This window comes from Hydra vulgaris, chromosome 15, assembly GCF_038396675.1.
Source record: "Hydra vulgaris chromosome 15, alternate assembly HydraT2T_AEP".
Classification (NCBI taxonomy): Eukaryota; Metazoa; Cnidaria; class Hydrozoa; order Anthoathecata; family Hydridae; genus Hydra; species Hydra vulgaris.
Window position 1 is genome coordinate 10,400,001 of NC_088934.1, and position 6,933 is coordinate 10,406,933.

Genomic DNA, 6,933 nt, shown 5'->3' on the forward strand with positions numbered 1-6,933 from the left:
AATCTGAGTTGTTCTTTTAGATTTTTTGAATAGGACTTAATTTTTTTTTTAACTTAATAAATAATAATTTTCAAAAGATTGGTCACGTTTGATTACAATTATCGAAAATTAATCTACTTTTTATAGCTTTCATTGTGTTGAACTATGGCGTTATACTAGCTAAATATGAGTGTAGTGTGTGATTTGTTAGGCTGTTATAATAGTTGACTTTTTTTATTAATTTTAATTCATTATTTTTTAAAAGTCTTATAAAAATATGTAAAATAATGCTTTTTTTAATTAAGAATCAAACAAATTTGTGTATCATGAAATATTAAGTTATATTGATAATAATTATTTATTTAGTAATAAACAGTGTTATAGGTTGCTTACTGCTAGTTTAAGGTTAAATTACAAATTTTTATAATATTGTGATTTATTTTGTAATAAAGTATATTTTTATTTATCTACATTAAGTGAGACTTGATAATACCTAGTGTGACCTAGTGTACCTAGAAGTGAAACTTGATAATACCTACACCATTTATTGACATTCTTAAATTCAAAATTCGTTTCAGAATAAAGTAGCTTAATGTCAATATTTGAAATAAAGAGATTTGTGTTGTCAGCGAACATTTGTCAGTTAAGTTTCGCAAATGCGTTATGTAAATAATTTACATAAATCATGAACAGCAGTGGGTCAAAAATTGACCCTCGTGAGGCTTTACATATCATTTTTAATTCTCCTTTTTCCTTATATCCATCTTTTTTTTTAATGAACTTTATAACCAACGATAGATTTTCTTTATTACTCCGTGGTGTTTATTTTTTTTTTAAATGAGTTGATCAATCCAATCAAATGCTTTTGATAGATCGATCCATTATTGATGAGTGAAGTAATTATTTTTAAATCTTAAAGTAATTTGGTGTACTATTTTGATTATTGCTTGTTTTGTTAAGTGGATTTTCCAAAAACCAAATTTTTTGTTGTAAAATAAATTATAATCGTTTTAAATCATTCAGTTTTTTAATAAATAACATGTTCAATTATTTTTGGAAACGAAGAAAAAGTGACTTATTATTATTATTATTATTTTTTTAAAAAGTCTCTTTCATGCAATATAAAAAAAAAAGTTGCTAGTTTGCAGTATTGCGCCATTTAAAGAATTAAGATATATTAAAAACGAGTTTGGTGTGGTTATAGTTTTTTTCAGAAAGGTTGGCCTAACGTTTGTAAAATGTTTAATCAACTCGTTCGAGATTTTTAAGGGACAACAGATAACATTTTTATGGATATTTATTTCTTGAGGTAGTATAGCCGTTTTTGTTTTGTTTCTTTCCAATATACCGTTAACTACATCCTTATTTTTTGTTAAATCGAACTTGTGTTTTACAATTACTTTACACAAATAATTTGTCAAGCATTTTTAAAAGATTTTTAATAAAGCCATTTATACTTTTTTTTAAATTTGTTTTCATTTTCAGTTCTGTCTTTCTAAAATCTCTTATCAAATTTTTTTATACTATTGAACATTTTATTAGAGTTTTATCCATCAAAAAATGCAACTTTTTAAAACTTTTTTTAATTTTAATATGCCCAGAGCTCGTTTCAAACCTGGGATCTCTTGCTTCTAAAGCAAGCTCTCTAGCCACTGCGCCACGGCTACTAATATATAATATATATTTGTTACAGGTATACATAAAACAGGACTTTCTTTTTGAAAAGATAAAACAAAAAGTTACAAACAAATCAAATGAAGAAAGAATGAAAAATAAATAAACTAAAGTTAATTTTAAGACTAAGAAAATATCGAAAATATTAAACACTTTTATTTAATGGATCCATTCTTAAATATATAAAAAAAATTTTATTAAATTAGATTTGAATAACTGAAACAATTTAAAAAAAAGGTGAAATAATGTTTTTATAGGAAAAATAGTAATAAATAAATAAATAAATGAAAATAAATTTGTACAACGTATAACTTGAATTAAAACTTTTAGTTTAAAACTTTTTTTTGAAAAAACAAAATAAAAAGTTACAAAGTAGATAAAAAACAAACGACAATGAGTTTTAAAAAATAACAATACTAATTGAAATAATTAGACAAATGTAAAACCAACAGGGTCCTGACTCCATATTAGAAAAATATAGGAGAGGCACTAGGGTCCCCTTAACGTTTGGATTATTGTAATATAAAAATAAAAACGAAATAATTTTTTTAAATAGTTTACTTTAACAGTTACATCGATAAGCTTTGAATTGCAGCAATTAAGAAAAAAATACAACCGTTTTTAATAATTTTGTTACACAAAATTTAAAAGTTGTGGCCCCATATTGAGGCATAACTGTATTCTCATAAAAATCATTGGTGGTACACTTTCCGTGGTACATTTTATTTACAATTGTCACAGCTCAGTCTATCTGTTGATTTTGTTGCACGTTTGCTCTGTGAAAACCATCACCTGTTATACATTAATATAACAAGAGAGCAGTTTATACTTTTTGCTTTATATTTTACCCAGGGTACATTTTTTAGAAAGAATGCAGTTTGATTACTTGTGTATTAGGTTATATGATATCAAAAATAGTTTTCATTTGATAGAATAACACGCTGTAACACTTGATGAAATAACGCTCCACTTGATCAAATAACGCTGATAACACATATCTTTAATACTAAAATCAAATATTGCTTAATCCACAAAAAAAAGGTTTGAAAAAATATGATGTAAACATAATATTTTTATCAAAATTAGAAAAGTATGCAAAACTTCTCAGAAATGCAACTGGTTTTTTTTATTGACATAAAATAATGACGGTAATTGTTTTGCAAACGCAAGGTATGTTTGTTGCCATATTAGATTATATTTTCCTCTAAGAAAAATTAAAAAGGGGATTTGCCTCCATATGCAGTTTTCCCCCACCTTCTCTATATATTTTTAAGCGTGATTTAACCAAAGCGATATTAGATTGACCAAGACAAACTTTGAAATAAACTGAAAACGCCTAATTGTACCATCTTTAACTTCAAAAGAAGACATGCACTCCGTCACTAACCAATAGCATTTTCTTTAATTTAGCTTTGAGTTCGTGAAGACTTTTAAGAGTTTTTAAGTTTCTTAGATCGAATTTTATTTCAAACTTTTGGTCGTCTTATAGATATTGAAAAATCAGTAGCGGACAAAAATCTTTTGGGTAGTATATAAGTGTTTTTATGTATCTAGTTAGGTATCTGCGCTTTTTTATTAGGAATAACAAATTAAAAATGTTAAGTGTTACTTTTGTATTAACTATGAACATAAAATTTAAAAGATAACAAGTGTTAAGTAAGTAAACATTTTGTATATTCTTTACAAATAATTCTTTGCAGTGTGTTAAACGGACTTCTTTAGATAATACTCTAACTCCATGATTTGTTTATTAAAGAGTTTTCTAATTTTGCTACACCAAACTTTGCTTGTGTAATTCAGATAAAAATGAATAAAAGAGAAATATAGCCATTTTAAATAAGTTTGATTTAACAAAAGTCTTTCTCTTTAAAGTAGGCAAATATTTCTTGAGATTTTACCTTTAAGTTAATGCACATGATATGTCCAAGTTACCTTAAAACTTCCGTTACTTTGCTAACACAAAGTAATGGAAGTTTTAAGGATGTTTTATTTTGTTCTCGAAAGCGAAGAAAAAAAAATACTTTGTTTTAATTAAATCACCTGATAAACTTTTCTAAATCATGAAGAGCATGAAAAAGATTTTACAGGATTTTCTGATAGAGTTATAAGCATTAAACTGTTTAATTATTTTCTATTAAACAACAAGGTTTAAATTTACATCTTTTAGTTTTTTAACTTCCTTTGATAGTTCAGTGTCTTATTTCTACATAGTAAAATATAAATTATTATAAAATTGTTGGGTTATCAAATTTTAAATAGTGTTTTTCTTATACCGATGTAGAATTTATTAAAAAAACTGTAAGCAGGATTATTGGAACTGTTATTAGCTTACTATACACTCTTTTTTATAAGCATTGGTTTGTTATTAGGCAGGTACATCTTATTGAGGAAGTTGCTGTTCAAAGTTTTTTTTTTATGTGACGATTGTGTGCATTTAAAATGGATTTAGTTTTGGCATCCAGCAGTGTTTTATTTTAAGGTGTTTTTGCTAAAAAATTTCTGAAGTTCATAATTTTGAAAGAAGTGCTTATCAATTAAGATTGAAAAAGTTTTTCCTTTATTAGAGCTAAATTTTTGGCGAAAGAACTATTAAACCAAATTTTAAAGCCTTAGCGGTTCTCTGTGTGAGGTAAATATAAATAAGGGTAATATAAAAGTTTTTTTTTAATAGTACGTCATTGTATATAGAAGTAAAACTCTCAAAAGTTTTCCACACAAAAAACTTAAAGATAATTTTAAAGAAAATCTTAACTCAATTGAATGCAGAAACTGTTTTAAAATATTAGCCAGGTGGTTTGAATCAGTATGAAAATAATTTAAATTGTTTATGAACTTGGAAATGGTTGGAAATATGCTCATAGAGCTTTAATGTGACGTTAATATATACATATACATATATATATATATATATATATATATATATATATATATATATATATATATATATATATATATATATATATATATATAAATGAAACTTGATTTAGTCACAATATTACCTATGGATTTACATAACACACAATGCTCTCAGCAAAAAATAAAAAGACTAAAGTAAGTTCATACCAATCAACTGAAATTAAGATGTATTTGTTGCAGATATTGGAAAAACTTTGAGTTATGCGCAATAAAGTAGTATACTTAATATGGAGCTTGGAATTAACGAAAACAAGTGAATCGCAAAATTTAACTATTTCGAAATACCATTTTCTGCCTTGAAGTATAATGTAGTGTCAATAAAAAATGAAAACTAATAGTGTTGGCAACAATATATGATAATGGTGTTTTTAGTGAAAAAATTTTTAATTTTATTTATGTTTATTTATTTTTAATGATAAGGTTTCACATATATATAATTATTAGAAGTATTTCATTTATAACACCTCCCCTCCCTGTCCCCTCTCCTACATTCCAACATTCTTACGATAACAAAAAACTGTATTTACAGCCTTGGTTCTAACAAAAGATGCACAAGATACGTTTAAAATAATGGTTGATACATTTGATGGAACCGCAGAGACAATAATTTTGAGGAAATAAAAGATGTGGATAATCTACTTCCAGTAATATCATATGATCACATTAATTTTCATTTTATTTGATAATGAATATCAAGTTAGTACCTCAAGGTTTTTGCTCTAGTGTTAAATTAGTTCTTTAACAATAGTTTTTTTTTCCACGGTTTTTTGCCTTCTAGTAAAGTGCTTTTTAATTATAGATCTCTGGATGCTTTAATAACAGCTATCTTTTGTTCAAAAATTCACAGTTTTTTAATGATATTAGTAATCCTATTGAACTCATTTAAATGTCATAACCATTCTTAGTCCCGTTTTCGTTTCTTGTATTATTTTTTTTTGCTCCGTATGTACATTTGTCTATATGTTATATAAAGAAATAATTCTTTGTTGGCTACAATTAACTTAAGCTTGCTTATTACCTTACCAAACCTAATTTTATCAAAAAAATAAAGATCTTTTTGAAATATTACAGAGTTTAATTTTTTAAAATTATATTGAAATATTTTAAAATTTTCTATATTACTACATTGTATTTAAATTTTTTATATTAAATTTCAAAAAGTTTGGTAAATTTTGTTTTTAGCATTTAGGTAAAATACTTGTTGTAAATCAAGTAGAAACATTTTTATTTAAACTGAAAACTGAAGGTTCCACGGGAAAAAACGGTTGGGTCACATTTTTTCATTTTGAGATAAATTGTTATTAAACTTTTAAACCTATTTAAGTTTTGAGTTTTTAGGAAAAATGTGTGCATTTTTAATGTATATTGCAATTATTGCAATATTTTTTAACTATTACCAATATAGCTATTGTGGTTAATAGGGTAGGGTGGGGTAATCTGAGCCTATTTTTACTTATTTCTGACTTTGAGTTAAAAAAAAAACAATATTTAGGTGTCGGATTTCTGACAAAAGATGTCTTATAATCTTGATTGGACATCCAACTAAGCAAATTTAACAAAAAACTTTCTTAAAAGACTATAAATAGGTCTAGGGAGCCTTTATTTGAAGATGCCTATATAGACCCACATTACCCCACGTAGTGGGGTAATGTGGGTCTACATAAAATGTTGGTAGTTCTGGTTTAAAATACTACTGCTTAAAAAAAATATGACATACATTCTATATGCACGCACCATTTTTATAGTATGTATACAAGGTTCTATTTTAAAAAGTAGTCTTAAGATACTTTTATTGAAAAAGAAAGTACATACATACACAGCACAACAATAAAAAATTAAAAACTCGGACAATAAAAGTAAAAAAATGGTGATTTATAATAGAATAATAATGTTTTAATAAAGTGTTTTATAAAAGAATTATTTTTTTATAAAACACTTTATTAAACTATTTTTTTGATCACTGCAATTTTAAGGTAGCAATCGTGCTATTTTGGGCACTTCTTAGATCTTTTTGGGGATTTCTTTGATACTTTCATAGAGGTAACAGTTTTTTTTTGTATATATTTTTTTTAAGTTTTTTTCCGCTCTATTTTTTTGTTCCTCGAGTAACTGCCGTTTGACTTTCTTTTTTGTAAGGAGTTCTTCACATTTTGCTTATACTCTCTTCCTTTTTTGTTTTTGTTGTTCTATTATTGCTGCTGTTTCAGCAGATACAGTATGTCAAAAAAGTTACCCCTGTTGATTTTTCAATAAAAACAAAATTTTATATCCTTAAATTTAGATTTTTGACCTCAATTTTTTTTTTATATTGAATTCATATCAAAAAACATTTTAATAACAAGAAATTGATATTCTTATACTTAA